The 27,045-nt window shown below is 47.1% G+C and overlaps 1 protein-coding gene across 2 annotated transcripts in view; it reads right to left on the bottom strand.

The window, feature by feature from the left end:
- RTN4IP1 (reticulon 4 interacting protein 1) overlaps positions 1-27,045 on the bottom strand; it is a 485,006-nt gene that overhangs the window by 116,169 nt on the left and 341,792 nt on the right. The gene's annotated exons all lie outside the window — the stretch shown is intronic.

Below are 27,045 nucleotides of genomic sequence, written 5' to 3'. Positions count from 1 at the left end.
CCAGCTCCCAGAAACAGGTCAAACATCTGCCTCCTTTCCCCTTGTTGCACCTCATCACCACACCCTCAGACTGCCCTATTCTTTCCTCCTTTCCATGTAGCCCCTTTTTTTCCAGCCCTTGTCCAAGCAAGGGTTTCCACCTCCTTCACCCTAGACCAGGGCAGTCCCCATGGAACCACCCCACCCCAGACCAGCCAGTTGGTTAGGGACACTGCACCTGCAGAATAAAATGGCTGTTAACAGGAGATGGGTTACATCCAGAGTTCTTCCATTATTTCAGTGGGACGCAGACATCATGGTGGATTATAACGGGATCCCAACAGGGGCCCACCATTATTTATAAAAAACACAAACCTTTATGATATAAGCTTTCCTATCGCCTAACTTACGTTCCCATCTAAAGTTCCTGTTTAGAAAAGGAATCTACTCCATCAACCCAGGCTTTCTTGGAGGGGGTCACAGGGAGACCCATAGGGTGGTGCTGATGCAAAATACTCCCTGCCTAATACCTGATTCCACCCACTTGCTGTGTGGCCAGAGGATAGCCTATGTGGGTGGTCCCATTCCCCTTGGTGGCCACAGGCAGGCATCACCTTCTTCTGCTATCTCACGCCAGGGCCCTTACTCCCCCTTATTCATTCCAATTGCTATACACATTTCATAAAACCTACATAGTGATAATGTTTTCCTTACCTGCTGCTGTGGAGTTGCTGGAGCCGGCTGCTCGCAATTAATAGAGTGGTGACTGTTGGGAACTGGAAAGCCCTTTTGTCATGCCCACACGGTATACACCACACCATACCACTACACACTCACCACAGCAAAAAACTGATCCAGGTCACGTGGTACCTGAATCGACACAGGGGAAGGTGACACGCCCCATTGCTGTCTGGGGTGGCGGTCCCTTCCCAACACGGGATCGCTCTCTTTGGCGGCTCTCGTCACGATGGAAACTGCCATGGAAGCGGTACACCAGTCAAGGATTCCGGAAAAGTGCACGCATGCCACGGTTCCTCTCACGTGACCACTCACGTGAACCATTAGCCTGGAGGAGCGGCGCACGTCGACGTGCATCCATGACTACAGTATAAAGCTACGCAGGTTGCTGAATGCATTGCTTCTTAGCTGTGTTTTACCTCGGCAAATGGCGCTTTTAGAATTACGTGTTTTCTCGGATTTTGACCATTGGAATTCTTTCACGGCTTTCTCTCTGCCTCATCCTGCAGTTACGTCGTCTGGACTCTTGTGGATTGCCCTGAACTGCTCGAACTTGGACTGCTACACGGACTGCCTTACATTCTGATTTTGTCACGGAAAACTTTTGAACTTTGGATTGCAATCTCGAATCCCAGTGGCATTTTTTCCCACGGAGATCATCTTCGTCTAAGTTTGCGGCTGCCTTCCTGGAACTGTACGAGTGGGCAATTCCCCCTGACATTGCCCTTAGAACTTTAAAACTCTGATCTCTTCTGGTGACCCTGCACTCCATAGGAACAAGAAACACACCAACACGGGGGGAGTACCAGGTCCAACTTCTCGCTAGGTATTCGTCTCCCACGTAGAACACTGGTAGGAGTTATTGGTTCTTTCCATTTCTGATTATGCTGCATTGTACTGTTTTACCCTTACCCTGCTTATGTCCATTATAGCTACCTGGGATCCCGGTGCTCTTATTCCTATCACCTGTGGCCCCAATAACTGGTCAGCTAGTATACCCAAATCTGGTTTACCGGTGCTTGGGGACAGAGGTATACATAGTCTACGCGGATACCAAATTCTTAACACCTTTGAACCGGCCGACCTGTACGATCTACATAAGGGAAGCCGCAGCGCTGAAGTGGCGCTGGCCATTTTTTCCTTACCTGCAGTGTTCGAGTTGCTGGAGCCAGCTGCTTGCAATTAACAGAGCAGTGACTGTCAGGCACTGGGAAGGTCTTTGAACCGACGATCTGTAGAATATACATAAGGGAAGCCGCAGCACTGAAGTGGCACTGATCATTTTTTCCTTACCTGCTGTTGTCGAGTTGATGGAGCCAGTGTTCTGATCTTGGTGATTCGCCTTGATGGTCGTGCAGCTATAAACTACCTCCGTCCCCAAGTATCGCTCGAGCAGGTAAAGAATACTGCCCTAGCAATCTTTGAGGCCACAGGTGATGAGTGGCGTCGTCAATCAGATACCCGGAACACCGGAAAGACCCCTGAGTGCTGTAAGGCAAAGGTTAGGATCAGGTAGGCTATGAACAATAATGGCAGTGCAAGCAAACAAGGAATAATGACAAAGCTTACCCTGGGGATGATAGGACAGGTAGTAAACCTGAATAGACAACGAGGGAAGACCGACAGCAGGCCGGGATGTACAGCACTTCCTCCAACTCACACCGGTAGCCAGAGCGTGACCAGATAGTAAGTCCATCCAAGGTCCAGGTGGTGAACCCCAAATGACTCAGGAGACAAAACGTGATCGCCAGGAATTGCGTGGGTAGAAGTTCGCCAAAACAGAAGGGTAATCCAGAGCAATTCCAGGGTCAGAAAAGAGGGGTCAAGAGTTCCAAGGGTCCAGTAGATGAGTCGAAACAAAAGGGCAATCCAAGACAAGTCCAAGTAACGGTCCGTGGTCGAGTTCCAAAGTTTATCAAGAAGAACGAGGGTAATGCCGAACAGGTCTCTGGCGGAAACAGCTGTGAAGCACTGAGTGTTTCCTCTCAGCTCTTTTTGTAGGAAAGGTAGGTCACGTGACAGGGCACGTGACTGCACAGGAGCGATGGACGTACGCCATCAGTGATTGGTGTTCGTCCGATGTGGACACCAGCGTCGGTTACAGGCGATCCCGTGACCAGTCACGTGATCGTCTGAGCGAGACGCGATCAGAGTCCACCGTGCGCGGGAGCTGGAGTCGACGACGCCGGAGCCGTCGGGCTTGTATGAGACGCCATGGCAAGCGCCAGCACGGAAATGGGCGGAAAGAGGTGGTTCTGCCCCCTCGGACATCCCGCCTGCCGTGTCTTCCCTGTTGGTGTGGGTGGTGGGTATGGGAACGAATGGTGCCTGGTGAGTGACGGGAGGAGGGCAGGACCGGGGACGTGACAGCCAGCTGCTCGCCATTAACAGAGCAGTGACCGTTGGGCACTGGAAAGCACTTTGAAATGCCCACCTGTACAATCTATATAAGGGAAGCCACAGCGATGAAGTGGTGTGTGCAAAGCGTGTTGCGATCACGCAGCTAGGAGGAAGGACGGAGGGCGCCTTAGCGTCGGCTGCCCTCTATTCTGAAATGTAGAGTATGATGGACCTTACTTTCAGCTCGGCTGCAGTGACGGAATCCTTGGCTTCGTTATGTGCCTCCACGGCCCTCATCAAGCCTAAGGCGCTGAACATTCCGCTCCTGGAACTGCACCAACTTAGATCTACAAGGCTTAACAATATTACACATAATGCCGGGCAGTCTGATACTAAAAAAGCACACTATTTTCCCTCAATTGCTGAAGCCACAACAAACCCTAACATGACCCTGGGCTTTGTTTGTTAAATGGTCGCTGTCCCAGTGACTTTACAGGCAATTACACCAGAGTTACCTCAACTAGTGCCTCAATGATCGACTAAATACTTGGACAGGAATATTTGTTCGATTAGGTGGTCGATCTGAGCATCCGACCACGTGAGGAGAGTAACCACTTTCCCCTCTTTGTCACTTTAGGAATTTCTGAATCTTTCGTAAAATATGACCAGATAGGGACTGTTGAATGGAGTGTGGCTAAAAACTAAATTAGCTGGAGCCCTGAGAATTTACAGAAGACGCTGAGAAACTAGCCAAAATTGAGATTGGCGTCTTAAATAGGTTTAGGTGGATACAATTCAGTCAGGCTTTCACATGTTTTCCTCACAAACATCAATTTGATTACAAGATCCACCTACCTAAAAGGAGCATGAGGTGTGACTTGAGATATCTCACTGCCAGAACTACCAGTAGTAATGGGCTAATTCAGGCCATTAGAACAAGAAAAAATGAAAATAACAGATGGCTGACAACTTACCCAAAAGTCTCACCCACTAGTCCCCATCGCCTTTGGATCCAGACCCTGGGGGTGGGCCAGTGTGGGAGGATCACCTGGGTGAGGGGTCTATGGGTGAGGCAGCCGATGGTAAGACGCGGTATTCCCCCCTTTTTTGGTCATCTACCCCATTCTATTTTGTAGGATATTGTGAGCTCCCAACCCCCTCGACCCCCCTTTTACACAAATACCGGGAAGAGGGTGGCTAAGAGTAACAAGACTACCTCTCATACATTGTACTGGACATGTCCCATTAATCAGGTCAGGCGAAGTCAAGTGCATACACCTGATACCAATTAGCTCTCCTCACAAGGAACAAGGATAAAACGCAACACCTAAAGACACACTCAGAGCAAGGCGGAACACAAGTACGAGCAGGACTTCTGGGGCGAAGGCAAACCTACTGGAGCAGAGTGACAGACCAAGGGACGAGAGTAGCGAGCCCAAACCCCCCAAGAGTTCCCTACTGGAGGTCGTTGCCTCCGACAGGCCATCAAAGACACTTGGAGAAAACCAGATCCTGCAAGTGAAGACTGCATTGTGTTTCAACGATGCCAGTCACCCTCGAGGGCGAACGGCAGAGTTGGGGAGTCGAGGCCAAGCGTGTAGTACTAACCTTGACTCGTGAATGGGAAATCTTAAAACCAAGAGAGAAACATACACAGCCGGTGAGTTGGCAAGCGAACTGAGAGACCAGTGTGTGTTAAGGAAAGTTTGAAGTGGCAACATTGTATCGCAAGTGATACATGAATGCGTGTGGACGAGACGTGAAGAAAGGCAGACCTGTGAATGAACTTTTGAAGTAAGGACAGCTGTGAAATCAGCGATACTGAGTAACCGAGTCATCCGGCGAAAGGAAGTAGCCCACTCGAAAGTCTCTGTGAAAGGCACATTGTTTGTAGCGATAAAAGTGAATATACTGCAAAAGCGAAATAAGGAAAATTAACTGCGAGAGACAGGGAGAGTAAAAAGCTTAAAAGTGAACTTTGAGTCGAAGTGGTCCTGTGGACGTCTGTAAAGAAAGCCATGCACATTTGAAAGTCTTCGACATCCAAAAGCGTTCTGAGCACGACAGAGAGACCCGAAGGGTAATAAGCGTGGGGAAGGGAGCCCCCTTGCAATTATGGGTGAACTTTGTTGTGAAAGGTCTGATCCAGAGAGAGGGGGACCGGCGTGAGGTCTGAGCCCAACAGAGAGGGGGTTGGGGGGGGCTATGTGAACTATGCTTGTGAAAGGCATGAGACCGACAGAGGGGGACCCATGTGAACTGTGTTTTGAAAAGGTCTGAGCCCGACAGAGGGAGACCTACATGAACGTTTTGTTGAAACATTATTTGGAAGTGGAAAGAGAGACTTAAACGTGGAAGGCCAGGCGGGCCTCAGTCCATGTTTTGGAACTGTTTATTGTACTGAGAACCCGAGCCAGAGTGTGTCATCCTGTTTACAAGGTCTGCCTTACCCTCTGTGGTCTAAGGTGGGTAGGAGAGCTGATTCAGCTACCTTTATTAATTTGAACACTGATCTATCCTTTGCATACATTTCCCCTTTATACACTTTCTTTTACAAGAGATAGGACAGGCATTATGTTTTGCTAGCATATGCACAGGCCATTTTGATTTGACTAGGACTGTTTTGTTTATCGTTTGATGGTCGAGCCTACTCCCATCTTAGTTATAGGGCAACCCAAGAAACCTTCAATAAAGTTTTTTTTTTTTTTACAAATTGTACCTATTGTGTCCATGTCATACTTGTGATAACCTGCCTCCCCTATAGCTGAAAGTATCCCAAAGGCAAAATTAATTCTGGCTGCAAGAACCAACAACCCTCAGCTCTTTTGGGAATTGGCTAGACCTGTCCAGGCTCCGTGGCCTACATTACGGAGCGCCTCCAAAAAAGAATGGCAATTATATATCGATGCAACCATTGGTCATCCTCCCGTTCTTGATTCCCCTTTGGATTTATCCAAAGCAAAGTGGGAATTCACATTATAGGTTAGTGATTTAGTTTATATAATATTTTCCCTAAAAATCCCGGTATCGCCCCCTAATTTTGTGGCCAAAAAAGACACATTTTTAAGTGCACATATCTATGCAATTATATGTGGGGTTTGGATCAAGGTAATAAATAACGTATGGGGCGCATGAGGGTGTGTGGTGGGTCTTCCCTTGCATATAATTGAATGGAAATGTGCGAAAAAGAAAAAATAAAAGTCTGCATTTTCTGCTTCGGTATTTCCTTTTCGACATAATTACGTAGATCCGAAAATCCATGGGCTCCTGGCCTTGATGCATATGTAACGCCATGATTAAGATGAATCCTACATGATGGGCTCATAAATGTCTTCTTATTCAAGGCTATCAGCTGCACTAATGCAATACCCTCTTCTTAGCAGGGAAAGTATTATTGTTCCAATTCATAAAAAAGGGTCTCATAATGATCCTAAAAATTACAGAATCCTAGCCAAGATTTATGCAAGTGTTTTTTATTAGAAACTAGCTGCAGTAACCGGCATTGCCCGTGTCCTGATCGAGTGGTATCTCATGTGCCCTGGAGGATGCTGCTCTTGTCCTCTGGTCGGCAAGTCGTGCTGCTGTTTGTTGTTGTGTTTCAGAAGCTCTTGATATTCATTTTCACTTTGCATCAAATGGAGCTTTTCTAAGTGCTGTTCGTTTTTTTTGTTCAGCATGTTTCAGTCACTCAATGGCTTCAGCACATTTGAGAAAATGTCCAAAAAAGATTGAATGATTGTGCTCTCTTCTTGTGAATGAACTTAAGTAAACTATAACCATGCCCGTTCCCATATTTGGAGTGGCGTGATATATTTTTTTTATTCCCTTTTGAAAATGCTTTAATAAACACTTTCGAACTTTATACAGCAGTAACACATTTCAAAGGAATAACCAACATATCGAACATTTTGCTTCAGACACTTTTCCAAATGCTTCCTCCTTCTAATACCTACTGTAGTGAATTGGGGTGAGCATCAGTAAATTAGGGTGTCTAGCGAGTGCATTTTTTGCATCCAAACATAGACTACAATCTTGCCCCAGACAAATGAGGAATCCATGCAAAAAATAGCCAGACAAACATACACACACACATAGATTCAGCTTTATATATAAAGATGAGTAGTTGCGCCTCTGAGAATAATATCATTCCCCTTCAACACACCGCACTCCCAAAGGGATCGGGTACTCTAATATCTGGCACCAGTTTCCCAAGTTTAAATGCTGTGCTGCATTAGAAATCAAATCACATATGTAGCCGTCATCGTCTACAGGGCTGCATTTGATACGATCCAACAGGAAATACTTTGGCGCCAATTATATAATCGGGGCATGTCTCAGGGCTTTTAAAATTATCATCGCCATGTACTCTAGCACCAGTGTGAAGGTAAGATTGTCGGGTTCAGCTGACATCACTGATCCTATCCACACATTTGTCGACCTTAAGCAGACCTACATTTTATTTAATCTTTTCTTAGCTGATGATCTTTCTGAGGCCCTAGGTTCATGTGAAGTCTTTACTCCCAGGTTTAGAAACTATCATATTCAGTGGCTGGAGGTTATGCAGATGACCTGGCCATTCTGGATAGCACCCCTAGAGGATTGCCGTGCCCAGCAAAAAAAATAATTCCTTACTCTGACCAAAATGGACTTAACCTCAATATAAATAAAACTAAGATCATGATTTATAGTTCGAGCAAAAACTAAATTAAGACCATGATCTCCTTGAACATCAGCCTGCATCCCATTGACATTCTTCATGTTCTCCCCCCTTCCCTTCTTTGTTCCCCTCCCCCTCCTCCCAGCACCATCTGAAATGTTATCAGGCCTAGTACAATAGTCGCTTGTTTTGTTCCTCCCCTCCCTTTCTTCACCCCTTTCCCTCACCTTTTGTTTTTATCCGGCTCTACCAGAAATGTCGTCAGGCCTAGTACGGGAGCCGTCTGTCTGTTTCCATTTCCTTCCCACTCTCTCCCTCCCTTCCTTATCGATGTCTTAGCTCTTGCACTATCAGAAATGTCGTCAGGCCGAGTACGATAGTTAATTTCACATCCTTACTGTTGATGGCCTGTAAGAATGTCATTGTATTTTCCCTTGTTCCCTCCCTTGCCTTGAAGCGCTTTGAAACACATTGTGTATAGGCGCTATATATATAAACTATCATATCATATCAATTGAAGTACTTGGGTGTTATCATTGAGGATAGACTCTCCTAGCTACCCCACTAGCATAAAACTGAAGCAAAGACTCAATAACAACTAGGAGCCATTAAAAATTTAGCCAGATCTCACAGGGACTACTCTTTGGACGCTATACTTAAAGTGTACAAGGCGAAAATTCCACCAGTTCTCTTATATAGTGCAGAAATTTGGGGCAGTAGAATAGCATCCAAGATCAAGAAATTAGAACGCTCAAGCCTCAAAACTCTTACCAATTGCGCTAGAAATGTGACTCTTGAATTTTTAGATCTCGAGTTTGGAATATACAGCATTAATAGCCTATTGATGACAAGTGAACTTAACTTGCAATGGAAACACAAACTCTAACCCTAATAGTTTAATGAATTACATTCATCAATCTACTTTTAATATGCTGTGTGGGACTAGGAGCACTTGCTTGTTTTCTTTAATAAATGATACTCACTCATGGCGTGTATGATCAACTCTTACTCCATCTAGCATAACATTTGCATGATATAAAGCAATTAACAAGAGGTTAGTTGGCGTCCCTTCCAAGGGACGGGAGACGGAACATTTTTCATCAGAAAGAAACCTTCTTCCCCTTTCAATTTATGGGGGTGCGGCCCTGGGAGAATGCGCTGCCCTGACTCTGCCCTCCGGTACCATACCTCAGTCCCCTTTTCTGCATCGACGGCAACGGGCTGAATTCACCAGCACGCCTGGGTTTGGCTTCGGCCATGCAATTCCACGCGTGGATGCTTCTTCTCTTCTGTCTTTTTATAATTCAGGTACTCGGTCCTCAGGCGACCGTTCCTCCCTAGCGCATGTCGACTTCTACAATGTTCATCAGGTGTCCATCCTGCAACAGGCTCTTTCCGACTAAAGACCCCCCCACGCCCTCTGCCTACGGTGCCTTGGCCCAGACCACAGCTGGCAAGCTTGTACCTCGTGCAACGTGTTTTCCTCGAGGTCTCGGAAGAACAGACTAGCCAGGTGGAGGGAGCTCTTCCGGATATCACCTACAAAGGACCTAAAGGACTTTATATATCATCGATCCAGGCCCAAGGTAGGGCCTCTCTTTTCCAGTGCACCCCGCAAGGGAGACTCCATCCCAAGGACGGGACCGGTTAGGTCCTGGTACCAGCACAAGTACCGAGGCTGAATCAGCTATCGACCGCCAGGCCTAGGGGTCAGTAGATCCTCCCGGTGACAGTGCTGAGGGACCAGAAGGTTCTTTTACCAGGTCCTCACCGGAGGGGCTCTGCCCTAGTCCCAGCAACCTGTCCCAGGGGGCGCCTATACGCAGTTCTACCAGCAGATCCACTGAGGGCAAAACACCTACCGGGCTACGGCCCGAGGAACAGGGTAGGCCCCATGAACCACACTCAAGAGTCCTGCATGGGGCAGGGCCCAATGAGCCGAACAACACAACCCAGACATCCGGCCGACGCCGCTCCAGGGAAGGCAGCAGGTGGAGGATCGTGTGCCAATGTTGGGCCGGGTGTCAACCAGGTATGTGGCCTACAGCTTACCCTTACTTTGTGCAAGGCAGGTTCCCGCTGCATCCATATGGGCAGGGCACGCAACAGCTCCAGCAGTCCCTTGCTACCCCATCAATATCGCCTACCACCAATCCGGCCTGCGGGACAGGTTATTTGACGGTTCCTCTGGCTCATGAAATCTCCTCGGATGGGGGCCTTCCTTAGAGACTCCATGAGGGATGTGTTCCTGCCAATGGCTCTGGAAACGCAGGCTCTGGTGCAGACGCCCCTGGCCCCCGTTTAGCCTTCTGTCCAGGCAGTTCCGCAACAGCCTCCGCCTCAGCCTTCGGCTCCGGTCTCCACACTGCAGCCCCTGGCTCCCAACTCCCCTCCTCCGGTCCCTGACCAACAGGACCAACAGGATCCGCAGGGGGACACAGATGAGGAGTAGGACCCTGACACGCCATCTTCAGCCAAGGCCTTCCACGAACGTCTGGCAGGGCTGGCAGAGTACTTGGGCCTTCCTCAACCCGAGATCGAGCAACCAGCAGAGGGGGTCCTCGCAGAAGTCCTCACAATACGACCTGTGACCAGAATGGGGATACCGATGCAGAAAGACATAGTTGCCTTGGCCGAGAAGGGCTGGCTCAAGCCCCACTCAGTCCAGCCGGTGAACAAACGCCTGGACGCCATGTACAGACAGATTGAGGGGGATACACTCTTGCTATCAGCCCATCCTCAGCCACACTCCTCAGTGATCGCTGCGGCATCACTATACTCCAAGCCTCAGTCGTCCTCAGCCTCCTTCTCTGCGGTGCTGCTAGGCAAAGAGGAGAAGAACTTGGAGGCGTACAGGAAGAAGCTGTATTCTCAGGTCGCAGGGCCACCACATCTACCCGTATCTCGACAACTGGCTCGTCAGGGTGACATCTCCGGAAGCAGTGCACCATACTTCCCACGCTCTCATGAACACACGGCACAAGCTGGGTTTTTCACTCAGCCTCCAGAAGTCGCAGCTGCAGCCCATGCAGAGACTGACTTTCTTGGGTCTCATTTGATACACGTGCTCCGAGAGAGTTTTTCCCTCGGAGGACAAGATCACGGCCCTCAAGAGGGCCACTGCGCACTTCCTCAGCAGAGAATTGACCTCGGCCTGGTGGTACCAACACCTTCTGCGGCTCATGGCAGCAGTCCTCTTGGCCGTCCTCCACACGAGACTCAAGATGAGGAGGATACAGCTGCACTTTGCAGCCTCTTGGAACCGGAGGTCAAAATCACCACAGACTCCTCTCTCTCGGGTTGGGGGCCCACACTGGACAACCACTGTGTCCATGGCACCTGGACCCGGCAAGAGCAGGAATACCACATCAATTGGCTGGAACTGAGGGGCATCTGGCTGGCGCTCAGAGCCTTCCTTCCGGTTATCGAAGGCAAGGTCGTCCTCATTCAGACGGACAACTCGACCAGCAGGTTCTACATCAACAAGCAGGGAGGTACCAGATGCCCCCCACTGTGCAGGCTCGCAGTCAGCACGTGGGAATGGGCCCTGGAGAACAACATCTCCCTCACGACTGTCCACCTGCCGGGGGAATCCAACCTGAAGGCAGAGAAGCTTAGCAGATTGGGTGCGGACAACTACGAGTGGCAGTTGAACAACTTAGTACTGCAGGAAATCTTCTACAAATGAGGACATCCCCAGGTGGACCTCTTTGCCTCCTGGGACAACAGAAGTGCCAACTGTTCGCTTCCTGGCAAGGTCAGGGCCGGGCTCCCTGGGGGTGATGCATTCCAGATTCAGTGGGACAGAATGACAGCATAGGCCTTCCTGCCCACACCACTTATACACAGGGTGATATGCAAGATCAAGAAATCTCGCCACCTCATCATCATTCTAATAGTTCTCAGAGCTGTTAAGCGTCGCAGAGAAGCCACCCATTTGCCTTCTGACGGGCCCAGCACATCTTCTGGCACAGCAGGGGGACAGAGTCATCCACCCCGTGGCACAGAAACTAGCCCTCACAGCGTGGTTCCTGAACAGGTCATGCTAGCTCACCTCAGCCTTTCCCAGGCTAACCTAGAGATCATACAGGGCACCAGGAGCAAGTCTACCAGGGCCCAGTATAGGAGCAAGTGGACCAGGTTCTGCCACTGGGCAGACTCTAGGGGTATCAACCCTGTTGCATGCACCTTGGACGACGTGCTCTCCTTCTCGGCACACCTCGCCCACTCAGGCGTGCAGGTGGACACTTGCTGCACTTACTTGGCCGCCATTGGGGATTACAGAAATTCGGAGGAGGAGATCTTTTCCTCTTCCAACCTGATTGTCAAGAAACATTTGACAGGACTCGCCAGACTCTACCTGGCCATCAAGAGGCCATGCCCCGTGTGGGACCTCAACATAGTTCTGGGTGACTTGGTGCACAAAACATTTGAACCAATGGTGTCCGCGGACATCAGGCTGGTCACGATAAAGCAATCCTGATAAGTGTATTTACCTGTCTAGACTGGCATTTGGGCGTAGTCTAGCCATTTCGTTCTCTGCCATTTGTAAGGGTACAGAAATAGATGCAGGACACCAAGGTGGCATGCTTGTTGGTATAAACCTTTATTGAACTTAGAAGTAAGGAAAAATACCCTACCTGTCCCTATAACTAAGAGGGATATCCCTGCCTACAAAAAAACACTAAGGAAGATGTGAGAACGTCCGTCAAAATCAAGTAGTCCACTGTTCTATGTCCCAAACCTAGTTCCGTCCCTTAGTCTTTAAACAGAAAAACCTAAAACTAAGATTATATCATGCTTATAACAGGATGACTCCCTCCTTTGGGATATTTCAGGGAGTTCATAAACCGTGGGAGACTATTCTTCTTCCCCTTGCAGTAACTAGGCTTTAAGTGGTTTTGTCCCCATGGTCGGGGAGGAGGTCTGTCTCCCTCCAGACCTTCTCATAAGTGTTCCAAGCCCAAGTGCCAAAACAACATTTGGAAGGCGTCTCCCTTACGCAAGCCTTTCTCAGGCTCTCCTTTTTAATAGTTCTTCCATGACTGTTGCCAAAGGATCTCTTCCAATGGACCTCACGTGACTTGTGCCAAAGGATCTCTTTCCTCTCTGGGCTTCTCGTGACTTGTGCCAAATTATCTCTTTCCCTGGACTATTCGTGGCATTGTTTTTGGGTCACAGACCCCTTTCTCAGCTCTGTAAGACGTTTCTCTCAAGCATGATTGACTAACCTGCAAGGCATCTTCTCGTATGTATAAGCCTCTCGGTTTCTCAAGATTCAGGTTCTCGACCCTTCCTTCAACTTTAAAATGTCTCTTCACCAGGCCGGGTTCACTATTTTCCCAGGCCTCTTTCTGCGTCTCTTTAGGGTGCTCCTTCACTCATTCTATTCTCAACTGGTCTCTCTCTTCGGTCCCACAGGGATGCAGAAGATGCCTCTGCATTTCCTCCCAACCACAGCATCTGGGGTCTCCCGGTGCCATCCTAGTCCCCCTCCGTTTACCTTTGCTCTTGGTCCATGAGGGTTCCAGTCCTCAGCGACACCAGCAACCCTCTGTGACTTCCCATGTGCTCTCTCAGTCTTCTTGCAGCTTTCAGTGGCTCCACCATGCCGGTTTCTCACCACGCATCGGGTCTCGCTTGTACCACTCAGCTGGTTTCGCATCTGCCACCGGAAGCCGGATCTCCCAACAACCAGGTAGGTTGTGGCTCTTCTACACCTTTTCCTTTCAGGCTTTCGGATCTGCAGCGTGTCCTCACTGTGCTGCTCTGCTCCCCAGTGTGAAGCTTCTCCGGGGCTAAACTGACCAGGATTTCACCTCTAGTATTTTTCCCCTTGCAGCCAGTGCCACAGACGTGCTGATAGTTTCCCTCTAGAGCGGTGGTCTCCTGGTTCCTCCAATGAGGGATCCTCCAGCTCCCCTAAGTCTTCCTCAGACTGCTGGCATTCAAGCCCCACCCCCCTTCTGTGGGAATCAGCTTGGCTCACTGCTCCTTCTGCTTCAGGACAGCATACCTGTTCCTTGCTCCTCCAGGGAGGGCTTCTGAACACTTCCTAGTTTCCCTCCTCTAATTCTACTCTAGATGGACCAATCGGAAACCAGCAACCACTAGACTGTTCCTTGTGGTTCTCACAGATGATCCTCATGCATCTGTACTTCTCCCTCGTCACAGTACTGATTTTCCAGCTCCTTTGTGGGTTAATGGAGTGCCTCCTCACAGTACTGGGAAGTGAATCTTCACTTGGGTAACTCCTATTCTTCCTCATCCCAGTACTTTCTAGGCAAATGCAAAGATGACAATGACTCATGAGCATATTAGCAAAGGGTCGGTTCTTAGGTTTGCAGGACTAGGGTCAGTTGATGGGTGGGGATACCGTTCTCTCTCCTGGCCTAACTCCACAAGGGGGCTTCCAACCCATGTGATCCTCCTGCTGAGTACCACCCCCAGGGGGACTTTTGGGTAGCGTCTCACCTCCCTGGCCACATGGGAAGGGGCTCCCTGCAGGAAAGAAGGAACGACATCCGAAGATTCATCACACACTGTATGTATTCTTCTGGGCATTTGTGATAATTCATCACCACAATTGAATTTTGCTACTGGGGAGATTTCATCACACTGGAATTCTGCTTTGGAGGGGTTTTCCCACATTTGAAACTTGCTAATGTGTGGCCTCACCACATTTGGATTTTGCTTTTGTGAGTCTTCACCCCATTTGAATCTTGCTACTATGGGTTTTCAGCACATTTGCTTTTGAATTCAGCTGCACTAGAATTGCAACACGCTGCTTTTGAATTTAGTCACAATAGAATTGTACTGAGTTAGTCAACGCTGCTTCTGCATTTAGCAACACAAGAACTGTACTGATTTAGTTAACACTGCTTTTGAATTTAGCCACACTAGAACTTTAGTGATTTCGAGTAGGCTCCTTTGGAATGTAGCCACACTAGAATTGCTCCTGATTTAGTTAACGCTGCTTTTGAATTTAACCACACCAGAATCATACTGATTTGGCGTCCGCTCCTTTTTAATTTAGCCACACTCGAATTGTACTGAGTGAACCTTGCTGCTTTTGAACGCCATGCCGCACAAGCAGTTGCGAGCCTTTGAGGCAGTGATTTCTATGTTGAGGTGAGTTAGAGGAATAGATGGGGTATCATGGTACTTTGTTGATACTTGGATGTGAGGATTCTGCATTCAGAAAAGTTTTATCTATACCTGCATGTGTGTTTGAATAGGATAAAAACCAGTGCAGTGTTATTTTCTACCCTTGGAGTGGGCTTATTATGATGTTTGGGAGGATTTTACCTTGTATTCCTTGGACAATTAGGGGGTTATTTCATTAGCCCTGGAACTGCATTAGAATGGTCTAGTTTCCATTCCCTACTTTGTTGAGGGTTCTATACACAAAATACTGCTTAGTCTATCTTTTATTTTCTTCTAGTGGTCCATATTGTTCGTGGTGAATTCATTTCACAGTGACGGTGTACACATACGTGTGTAGATTTACCATTTGTTGGATACTTCCAGAGTGATAGTACTCCGCCAGTTTCACGAGCATCACCGGACAAATTGCCTAGCGTACGCTGACTAACATTTTGGTAAGCACTGTATCTAATCCTGAATAGCTGTACCTCGACTTCGGTCCTGGGTTAGTGTTCTTTAATCATCTTATGTACACATTCTGTTCATCCAGCAGTGTATATACCTCACTTGGATCCATTTCAACATTAACCTGCCTACACATGAGCTATGTACCCTTGAGGGACATCGATACAACATCCATGAGAGTTAGACGACCTCTCTGAACCCAGTTTTGCTGACCTTTTTTCTCTTTATTGATCAGGTACATTTTGTTTTTGTATATTATTTATTTGTAGTGTTTGTTTGAAGTTAATTTATAGTCCTTTTTGGAGTCACACCTGCTGTATGCCCATGTATCTCTCTGTTTTGTTTGCATAACTCTATTAGAATCGATGTAGGTGGTTGTGGACAGCCCATAACATGTATAATGAACTGTTCAAAATTGTGAGACTTTCTCTGTATTGGTTGTAAACGATGCGTTGAAATTCGGAATCCGATGGTCTCCTAATGAACAATATTACAGATCATTCTGCTCCTGAAGAAGGGGGTGTTCCCCGAAACGCGTAGAGCCTTTCAGTTCACCACAAGAATATTGTATTTGGATATTCCTTCTCAGTTCATTACAAGAAGACTGTATTTGTATATTTCTTTGTCTCATGATGGCCTTTTTGAATTTCCTTTGATTTCTTTGATACTCAAATGTTAACCAGAAGTTTCTGGACTGAATTAACTTTGTTAATTTGTTTGCCTTTGTAAATATTCATTATTTTGAAGTAAAAATGTTAAAGAAATTTGACTGATTTTGTATCAGCTTTAATGGTGTGCAGGGGACAGGAGTGTCTTTAGCTTTAGACACTTTTGTTTCGTTCATGTTTTGCATAAGCCCCGTGTCACGGCCTGTATTCCTCCCCAGCACCCTGAATCCCTAAGGTTTAATTTATCAGGAAACATATGTTCTTCAACTTGGTGTGCACCTGTTGAATTCTACTTTGTTTGCTTTTGAACCTAGCCACACTAGAATTGTATTTATTTATCTGTTTAGATTTCGTTTAGATGCACCACTCTGCAAACCATAGACCAGGACCAAAGAAGAACCGACAATAAAACTACTGAACACCCAGAGATCACCTGAAATCAACTAACCACTCCCTTTTTTCTTCTCCACACCCTCCCACCTCTCACATACTACACACGCCGAGAGGGCTAGTGAAACAACCCACCAAAATACTTGCAAACAACCCCTCCCTTAAAACTAACTATACACCCAATTCCTGAAAACAACAAACAACTCAGACACTGGATGCCTCCCTTGCAGAGACAACAGGTCCAGTGCACATTAAGCATACACAGAAAGCCCACCCACACAGGAGCCAGTTCACTCTGGTTCTGTATGCATCAACAGATGAGCACACATTCTATCCTATCCTCTCTCCTTCCCCTACCAACTCTACCCACCTTTCTTACAGAGTCATGTGAGTGCCTGCAGACCATGCAAAGGGCACTGCTGCACAGTATAAATCAACGTAAAATAAATTAAGCATGATAAGTGTGACACTTAGACTGCCATTTTGGGGCAATCAGTCTAGGTATGTCTTACTGTGGCATGGTTATTAAGCTTGTAGACTGGCCAACACTGTGCAGTGAGTGAGTGTGGACATGTTTTCTAATTGTGGCATGCCATTTTTAATAGCAAAACATTACATTTATTAAAGCATTAATGTTCTTGTGCACTGTTGCTGAGTTGAATGTATTGGATTTTTGGATTGGTGTTACCCTATCAAAACAATTGCAAACACACTGGCGTTTTAGCCAATTTTTCTCAGAAACTGTGCTGTACAATGCGCCATTTTAACCCATTATTCAAACATTTATCTTGCGGGCTAAAGGGACACCCACAAATCCCCTTTGGATGCTTTGGGCTCCCTAGCTACGCTTGGTCACCCAGGTATGTTTGTGGGAAATGTTTATGCCCCTTAAATTAATAAATGTAGTAACCGCCACTGAGTGAGTGACTGGTGGGTGAATGGGTATTATGAAGGCATCATGAAGCAAGACACAGACAACAGATTCAAAGTTCAAAATAAAATGGTTTATTAAATCAAATGTCAGGATGATAGCAGCCCTAACTTGCCCTATGCCAAGGTAGGATTTCCCTACCTTAACGAAATTAAGCAAAGTCTGAGTCAAAGAGTTCAACTTAAAGGTCTGTGTGTCCAAAACCTATCCTTGCCCTCACAAATAAAGTTAAACAATGTGTAGGGATATCAATAATAAACAAAATGGTGATCAACACTAAGTTCTGAGTTTCTTCCAGCTCTTGGCGTTTTCTTCAGCTCCCCTTTCCCAAGTTCAAGAACGTCCCACAAACGTTTCAAGGCTACCTTTCCCACGTTCAAGGCAATATAATTCCACACAATCCTCGGGTTCCCTTCCCCAAGTTGAAGGCAATACAGATCAAAAGAAAAAGGGCCTTGAGGCTCTGTCCTCAAGACAGCATTTTTCAGCAGTTGATCAAGTTTCAAGGTTCCCTTCCCCAAAACTTCAACATAGTAACTGATACTGGTCTCAGTCATTCAATGTTAAATACAACTCCCGGCCAACTTGACACTCCTTCTGGATTGCATCAACAGTTCATTCACAGTGTGTCTACTTTGTTTGTTTCACAGTGTCTTTGGCTGTCACAATTCAGGGATCCCTGGTCTAGGCGCAGTTGTCAGATCACAAGGTCCACCCATCACAGGTTGCGCAACCAGGATCCCTAGGTTCTTCAGCCCACACAGGTTTTTCTGTATCTGCCCCTATGTACAGATTCACATTCACTTTGCTTCTCTTTGACGGCCTCTTGGCTTTATATGCAGGTTCACACTCTCCTGGCTTCTCCTGAGAAGCCTATTTGCTTTGCCATCATGTGTCACAAGTGTTATGCCAGTCTTGGGCCTTGCCACACTGTTTCCATTCATAAAGTTCACTTTGAGATGGTCTTATGCCTTCCCCACTTTCTATCGCACTCTTTCACACTGACATTCTTTTCTGTAGGTGGCTTTTAAATGGGTATTTTTCCTTTTCTCTTTCATCAGCTATTCGCTTTGCCCATAAAGTTTCATTCAGATCGGTATTCAATATGCGTAACTTAGCTTGGTTTCAGGTTTTCCTTCAGTTCTGCATTCAATGTGCGTGATTTAACTTTGCTTTGAGTTTTCATTCAGTTTGGGATTCAATAGGCATCATATGGCACTTCGGTATTTATGCGTAGCCGCCAAGGAGCACCCCGGATTTGAGTGACACTTCTCTGCACTCACCGGTCACCGGCGTTCCTCTCTGCGGCTCCGCGCTTCCCTTCTGCTTCACAAGCCGCCGAGCTGTTCTCTGCGAGACCCGCTCAGACTGCAAGTGCTTCCTTACACAAGCCAGCACCCTCGCTTCTCATCCACTGACGGCATCCTCTCTTCCTTGGTCGCAGCTCCGGCTGCTTTCGCCCGACCACAGAGGTCCCCACACCTGTGGTAGCCTAATGGCCCAACTCACACTGGGCTCCACAGGTTTTATGAGACATCCGCGGGCCTAGTGGCTTTCTCCCAGGTCCCACAACGGCTGCCTACGTTGAAGGGACCTGTAAGGAAGGCCTGGTATCAATAGTAAAACAGACACAAGTGACCACAGTTCAAGGGGGTTTATTAAACTTTCACAAGGGTGAGATAAACACCTATCTAAACCTAAATCTACAGATGTGATCAAGCTACGACCATCAAATAATAATAATGCAGTCCTAGTGCAGTCTTGTCAAATAAAAAGGGCCTATACTAAAAAAACTATTGCCAATCCTTACCACTAATTTACAAAATAAGATGGGGTGATGTTCATGAAAAAGAAAGAAGTGTTCACAAAATGATAAGTCAGGATGTTTGGGCCGTTGGCCTCCCTTCCCCACATTTTCAGCACAGGACAAGGTGGCTCACTCGAGCAAAGCACATACTATGGCTCCAGCCACACAAGGATACAGTTCAATTTTCACAGTTCAAGACCTGCTGTGCCTCTTTACTTCTTGCAAGTATTTTGACCCAGAGGGCCTGCTATACAAAAACAACACGAAAATGTTCTTTTCCTTTTGCAGAACTCAATCCGGGTGTTCACCCTGGATCCCCCTCAGCCAGGCGCAGATCCTTTTCAATACCAAAAATGTCAACTTTGGATCCCCCTCTTCTGGGCTCAGAACCCTTTCAAACTATGTTCAGATAATTCTTTCTCAGATGACTCACGGTTCACCCCAGATCCCCCTAAGCAGGGCTGAGATCCCTTTCTTTCACTCAATTAGTCTCCCTCGGACCAATTGTGATGTACTTTTAACTATCGAATGTGCACAGGGTTTAGCTTGACCCGTTGCATGACCACTTCGATCTCAATATTCCTTTTTCTCACACTCAGCAAGAGTTGGATACCCAACAGAGACTTTCGAATGAGCACCCACGTGGCGCAGGACCACTCTGTGTATGGTATCTTTTCTTAGCCTCCCAAAGTTCAATTATAAAGTTCAACTACTTGTTTTAGTTTCCAATTATATCGGCCTTGCTCTTTGCAGACGCCTCACACACTGTTCTCTTTGTACAATGTGGCCGCTTGCATCCTTGGTTCAAAACACAGGCTGGTTTGGTATCAGTCTCTCTGACGCACCAGCTGTGCTGTCTTTTCTGATGATGCTTTGTTGTAGGAGCCAAGGACAGTACCATGGTGGCAATTGCTCCTCCCCGCCTTGGTTATCGACGCGGGAGAGCCTTGGGTACCTCCGATACACTGTGCAGGTTTGATCAGCCTTAGATCCTGGTCTTCGGTTTCTTACTTTCCAAGGCTCACGAAAATAATGGTCTTTAGAGGTCACAGATGCTTCCCTTCTTGCGACTCTCTCCGGTCTCGCTGTCTTTCCCCTTGTATTAAACTGCCATGTTGGAACTGCTGTTTCCTTGTGTGGTTTGCCTTGCTCAGTGTGCTTTCCTGCTCCACCTTTTATCCGTGTGGGGAAGTGTGATGGAAGGCAGGTGTGCGTATTAATCCGTAATTGCATGGCGTTGGCTGTCCATGGTGTTGGGAAATGATGGAAGGCAGGTGTGCGTATTAATCCGTAATTGCATGGCGTTGCCTGTCCATGGTGTTGGGAAATGTCAGGTATACGGCTCTGATGTTAGTCCGTTGTTGCTCACAGTGAACTATCTGTGAGAAAGTGTTTGTGTTGGAAAAGGGGGCAGCGGGTTGAATTCCTAGGTATCCTACAAAGTAGGATGGGGAAAATGTGTTATTGGGAAACGGATACCGCATCTCACATTCCAGTGTCTCACTGCCACTCCCCGAGGATGTCATGACCCTTGCCCCTAGCCCTCACTGGCAAGTCAGCCTTCCAGTTAGGGCCAGGTCAAAGGCCTTAAAACCTCATCCAAGACTCTCTTGGAGTCAGTCCTGGCGCCTTTGGCACCAGGCTCATAACCATCATGAAGACCAACATTAGAATGGGACTATTTACTTGGGACTATTTAACTTGGGGTGGTTCAGCCAACATGGCGGCACACACATAGCTTAGTTACAAGGAACTGAGCTATGCGGTCTAGTCTTTTGGGTGTGGCAGGCCTGGGACTATTTTACATGGACTACTTTACCTGAGACTATTTAAACAGCACCCAAACAGCAGAACATGCTTTGCGTTATTCTGCTGTGGGCAGCGTAACACTCACGTGTCCAGTTCTTTGATGCCATTTTACCCGAAACCAAGGACCTGCAGGGAGAGAAAGAACACTACGAAACTTACCTGGAACAGTATCCTGTCTTCAATCCATCGCTGACTTCAGTTCCACTCGCCTGAAGGTACGAACTCCATCATCCGGCACCACATGCATCCTGGAATACCATAACCTGGAAAGAGGAGAAAGAAAGAAGAAAGACAGCATTAGTAAGTGTTTACTCACGTTTCCTCCCGAAGGAAGAAAGCCACACAATTCTTACCTTGGTAGTCATCTCCTAGTCAGTATCATTGCTGGAACATTACGGCGCTCGGTGAGGAACATCGCAACCTGCAAGGAGAGAAAAGACACAGGTTAGCAATATAAAAGGCTAAACAGCGCCGTGCATCACGCATTACTCACCGGACAGCATCGCGCAAACTGCGTTTTCGCCTACCGGCCCATGCTCATCTTCAAACTGCATGACAAGACCAAAATACCTTTCCATACCTAAAAGGAAAGAAGCAAGACTTTATTATTCAAACTAAGAGGAACATAAGAACTGCATATAAAGACTGTAAAGCAGCAAACCTATGGAGTCGCAGCAGGCAGGGATTCCCACAGGGGGGCTTGCATTAGTGAAGTCACTTGGTCGCTGCTCGCCTCCCCCCCCACCACATCTACACGCCCCTGCCATGAGGAGCAGGACGGAGAATCCACCTTTTACAATATTAAGGTGAGGAGAAGGCCCAAGGGGGAGGAAGGAGTTGAGGCTAAGGGAGGTGGGAAAACAAAGACAATCTGGTATTGAATCCAGCTCTCCTATGTTGCAGACCCATCTTTAACCAGAGGCCTTACCAAGAGACCGGGAGAGGGTTCGAGAGTGCAAATCATCCAACCAGGGCTGGGTGGCGTCCCCGTGGATACCAGGTGAGCGTAACAGAGGACCCCTCATCCAGGTGATCCTCCCGCACTGGTCCTCCCCCAGGAACTGGATCCAAAAGCAAAGACCGTGTCCTGGCCACCTGGATGACAGATTCCTGGGGGCTAGCGGGTGAGACACCTTCAGGTTTCTAACAGTCCCCTGCTGGTCTCTTCCACACAGGCCTCCCTGTTGCTCCTCTTGCTGCTTCTTTATACACCAGCAACCACTTGACAGGTTGTAGGTGCGGACTCTCAATTGGGCTTGCCAGACTATAGTTAAAGGGACATGCCTGACTTCCCAGTACTAGAATGGTGAAATTAGGTTTTAGTGTTTATTTCTCTCAATCGCCTTTTCCTCATTCCAGTACTGTCAGAGGTAACATGTGGGGAAATGAGGGGAGAGGTTTTATATTTGCCCATAAAGCCCAAAATGGCAGGGGGAGGGTTAAATTGTCTTCAATAGGGAAAGTGGGATACCATATCTCACCTGTGGGCACTGCACTCCCAATACCCAAGGACCCTCTACCCAGGTGATCCTCCCTTGCTTCTCCACCCTTAGGGTCAGGATCCAGGGGGAGTAGGAGTGAGGATACCTTTAGTTTTCTCACAGCATGAATGTGTGCGTGCAAGCTTAGGGCCCGGGCAAGCGGCATTGGAACATGGATGTTTTCTTACATGTTTACTGGTATTATGGGATTATTCCATGGAGGGGTATTTGGGGTGGGAGGGGTTTATAGCGCAAGGGAGCAGGCAGACTGTATGTTTTCTGTGGCATGGCATGTTTTACTCACATACGGGGCAAGACAACCATTATTTGTGTTCCTACATGGTGGGTGAAGGCATGTGTTCAGCCAAAGAAGGAAATGTTTCCCTACTATAGCATTTCATGTTTTACTGGCGCTGTGGGCAAAGTCCACTTGAAGGGTATCCTTGCATGGTAATGCAGGAGTTGGCAGGTATTTGTGTAGCCAGCAAAAACATGCTTTCTTCTTGTGGCAGGAGAGTTTTACTGGCATAAGGCCAAAACCAACAAGGGAATGTTCATATATGGGTACTGGCAGAGCCAGCATGAACATGCTTTCTTATTGTATCATTATTTTGCATAATATTACTGGCTATACATACAGAGTTGGCGTGTATATTTGGGGCCGGGAACCAGGGACAGCCCCATTGGGCATGGTGATCCAGACTGACTCAGAGTGTGCCACAACCCATGCTTTGTTGCCGAACTTGGGGGAGGATGGACCCTCAGAATGGCCCCACATTGTGTGCTATGCCACTGAATATGATAGCTTAAATGAGCTACGAAGAACGTTTCTATTATAATGCAGCAAATTGCCAGGTAACAGATCTCTTTCTTCTTATTTATGGAAGGCTTACTATAGAGGAAATTATGTAATTTTAATATTTCATATGACTTCATTTTGGACTCTTGTTGAACATATTTTGACACTATTAACCTTTTAAGTTGTGTTTATTTATCATACATAATTGTGGTAAGTAATCCAAGATACCAAGTAGTGATGATGAAGAATGTATGTGTATTCCACAATAAGACCCCACGGAAGTCTGTACACCAGTAAGCCACCTTAGAATGTGACAGTTGAGGCAAACTGTTAAGTGGCAAAACAGTGCGCAAGCAATGGCATTCCAATGAGGAACATTGGGTTGCCATTGCGTGTGTGACAGAGACATATGAGAAATAATGATGACAACAATATAATAGTGTCACATAAGCCATTGCCTGTATATGCATAATGAAACCTAGTGAGACAAAGTTAGAATTTGGCATTAATAATGGAAGAGAAAACCTATTTTAAGTTACATGGTCATCAAATTTCCTTGGTCTCCTTCTCATCCGACCAGTGGTGCCCTCATGATCCTTCACTGTGCATTCATGCTCCATAACCGACTCATGTCCCTCTTGTGACCCTTGTTGTGAACAATCCAAGTGCCATCAGGATCCCTGTAGCGAGCTGAAGATGACATTTCATCATCAAGACCTATGTGACCGCCTTTATAACTATCACGCCTGTACCAAGCATCTTCCACTTTCCTTGATACATAGCTCTGTCTTTCCACAGAATCACTTTCACTTGAGGTTGGCGTATGATTGCAACACAATCTTTACTCCACCTTGTCCCATCACTTCTAACATGTCTTTTTCCAACTCTCACTACTCCAATAGGATCAAAACATTGGTAACATCCTTTCAGTACGCTGAATTGCTTTTTAAATCATACTACATCACCCACACACACACTGCCCCCTTCCAAGTATCTTTGCTCGTAAGCATAGTTTGTTCAAAACCATCCGATGGGGAAATATTTCTGGGCGCATCTTCCTATCCCTCACTTTCTCAAATGGTGTGACCCCAGTCAAAACATGTGGCGTGTCTCTAAACGCCCTCATCATCTCGTGTGTGCTTCTCCTCCAATTCAGGCCATTTGCAAATGCTAACTGAATAGTTTCCTTAATGATGCCATTAGTTCATTTAACACAACCATTTGCCTTAGGATTGTACAAGGCAATATGATGGTTTTCGATGGCATTTTCTTCCAGATATTCCTGCCTCTCACGTGACACTAATTGCACATGACACTAATTGCACACCATTGTCAGAAATAAGAATTTTGGGGTACCCTTCACTAGAAAATAATCTTTCCATGAAATCAATTACACACTTGGTAGAAATTCTTTCAACAAACTCCACTTCAAACCATCTTGAAGCATAATCAACCATTACGATAGCAAATCTTGGCCAATACAATCTATGGCCACTTTCTCCCAGGCCTGCTCTGGGAAGTCCACACTCCCAATTTTCATCTTCTGAGTTTTGAGAGATATATCACTCGCTCCACAGGGAATGCAAGCACCCACCTCCTCAGCCACCATATCATCCATACAAGGTGCGAGAAACCAAAGGGTGTCTCAACTACTACTCCCCAGGGATCTCTCTCTTAGGTGGCCAGGGCACGGCCATCACCTTTGGATCCCGACCCTGGGGGTGGACCAGTGCGGGAGGATGACCGAAAGGTGAGATGCAGTATTCCCCCCTTTTTTGTATAACTTACCCATCCTATTTTTTAGAATTCTCCAAAGTCCAAATCCCCACCCCTTTTCACCACAAACAGGGTGACAGAGTAACACGACAACTCTTATACATTGCACAAGACATGTCCCGCTATTCGGGTCAGGCAAAGTCAGCACTTGACTTTAAGTGCACACACTTAATACCAATTAGTTATCCTCACATGGATAAAAGGCGATCCATAGAGACACACTCTGAGCAAGGTGGAATGCGAGTAAGGGCAGAACTTTCGCGGCAAACCTACTGGAGCAGAGCGACGGACCAAGGGAAGAGAGCAGCGGGTCGACAATCCCAGGAGTTCCCTACAGGAGGTTGTTTCCTCCAAAAGGCCACGAAAGACACGTGGAGAAGGCCAAATCCCAAAGCAGAAGGCTCCATTGTGTTTCAAGGACGCCAGCGACCCTCCCGGGTGAACGGAAGAGTTGGGGAGACGAGGCAAGCCTGTGGTGCTAACCTTTACTCGTGAATTGGACAACTGTAAAGACAAGAAAGAAATGCACACAGCCGGTGAGTTGGCAAGCGACCTGAGAGATCGGTGTGTGCTAGGGAAAGATTGGAGTTGCAACATAATATTGCAAGTGAAGGCTGCATGCATCTGGATGAGACGCGAAGAAAGGCAGACCTGTGAATGAACTTTGAGGTGAAAGAACAAGTTATTTATCTTACCTGGTAACGTTCTTTCGATGGGATGTTCTTCCGACGTATTCCACATCTTTGACAGTAATTACCACAGCTGTGCTGCTTCGGAAAACTTTTTCAGCGTAGGCGTCCTGCATCGATGACGTCGATACGCTCCCTTGAGGGCCTCCGTCGACAGTCGACATCACCGGATGTTATATCTAGAATGCACAACGCCCATAGCCTCAGTTGTAGTTTTTTCCCAGAACGTGTGGCACCAACTACCTGCCAGTATGACTGCAGAAAGCCTTGCGGAAACGTAAGCTGCAAATCGCATAAGAAATTCTGTAGAGGGGCAGGCTGGGAGAGTACGATGTGGAATACGTCTGAGGAACATCCCTTCAAAAGAAAGTTACCAGGTAAGATAAGTAACTTGTTCTTCGAGGGGATTGTGTCCTCCGACGTATTCCACATCTCTGATAGACTCCCAAAGCAGTACCAACATATGGAGGTGGGAAAAGAATTAACAAATTCATCAATTTAGAATGCCCAATCAAATTGCAGAATATAGGACTGCCTTACCAAAGGCCAAATCTTGCCTTTGGATGGAGTCCAGGGAATAGTTTCTCACAATGGTATTGAGAGAAGCCCACGTGGCTGCTTCGCAAATACTGCGAATAGGAACGCCCTCTGTAGAGCCGTGGAGGAAGCCACACCCCTAGTAGAGTGAGCCTGTAAGCCTACTGGAGGGTCCTTACCCGCCAAAGGGTAACATTCAGAGATTGTCAAAATGATCCATCCGGAAAAGGTCTGCTTGGAAACAGCCTGACCTAAACACGGGACATCCGTGAGAGATAGAAACTCAAAGTTCTCCTAGGATCCAACCTATGGAGACTCTCCTCTTCCTTACCAGGATGCGGAGGCGCATAGAAGGCCGGAAGAACCACCTTCTGGCTTAAATTAAATTCCGACACAACCTTCGGAAGAAAAGAAGGACGAACCCTAAAGACAACCCTGTCCTTATGGAACACCGTGAAAGGTGGCTTGGCGGAGAGTGCCTGCAACTCACTCACTCTGCGTGCAGCAGTAACCGCAACCAAAAATACAGTCTTAAAGGACAACAGTTTCAGCAGGCAAGAATGTATGGGCTCAAACAGAGCTCCCATTAGGAACTTTAGAACCAAATTCAAATCCCATCCCGGCACCTGGAAAGGTGACAGAGGAAATACATTAGTTAGCCCTTTTAGAAACTGAGAAATCAAAAGGGATCTTAAAATAAGAACATTCCTCAGACGAGCGCTTAAATATGGACAGCGCCGCCAGGTACCCCTTGATGGTACCTACTTGCAGGACCATGTGGGCTAAAGAAAGCAAAAAAGACAAAACCAAAGGAATGAAAGATTGAAAAGGAT

Source organism: Ambystoma mexicanum, chromosome 4p (assembly GCF_040938575.1).
Source record: "Ambystoma mexicanum isolate Mex_15411 chromosome 4p, UKY_AmexF1_1, whole genome shotgun sequence".
In the NCBI taxonomy this organism is placed as follows: Eukaryota; Metazoa; Chordata; class Amphibia; order Caudata; family Ambystomatidae; genus Ambystoma; species Ambystoma mexicanum.
This window is presented reverse-complemented; position numbering and strand designations above follow the sequence as displayed.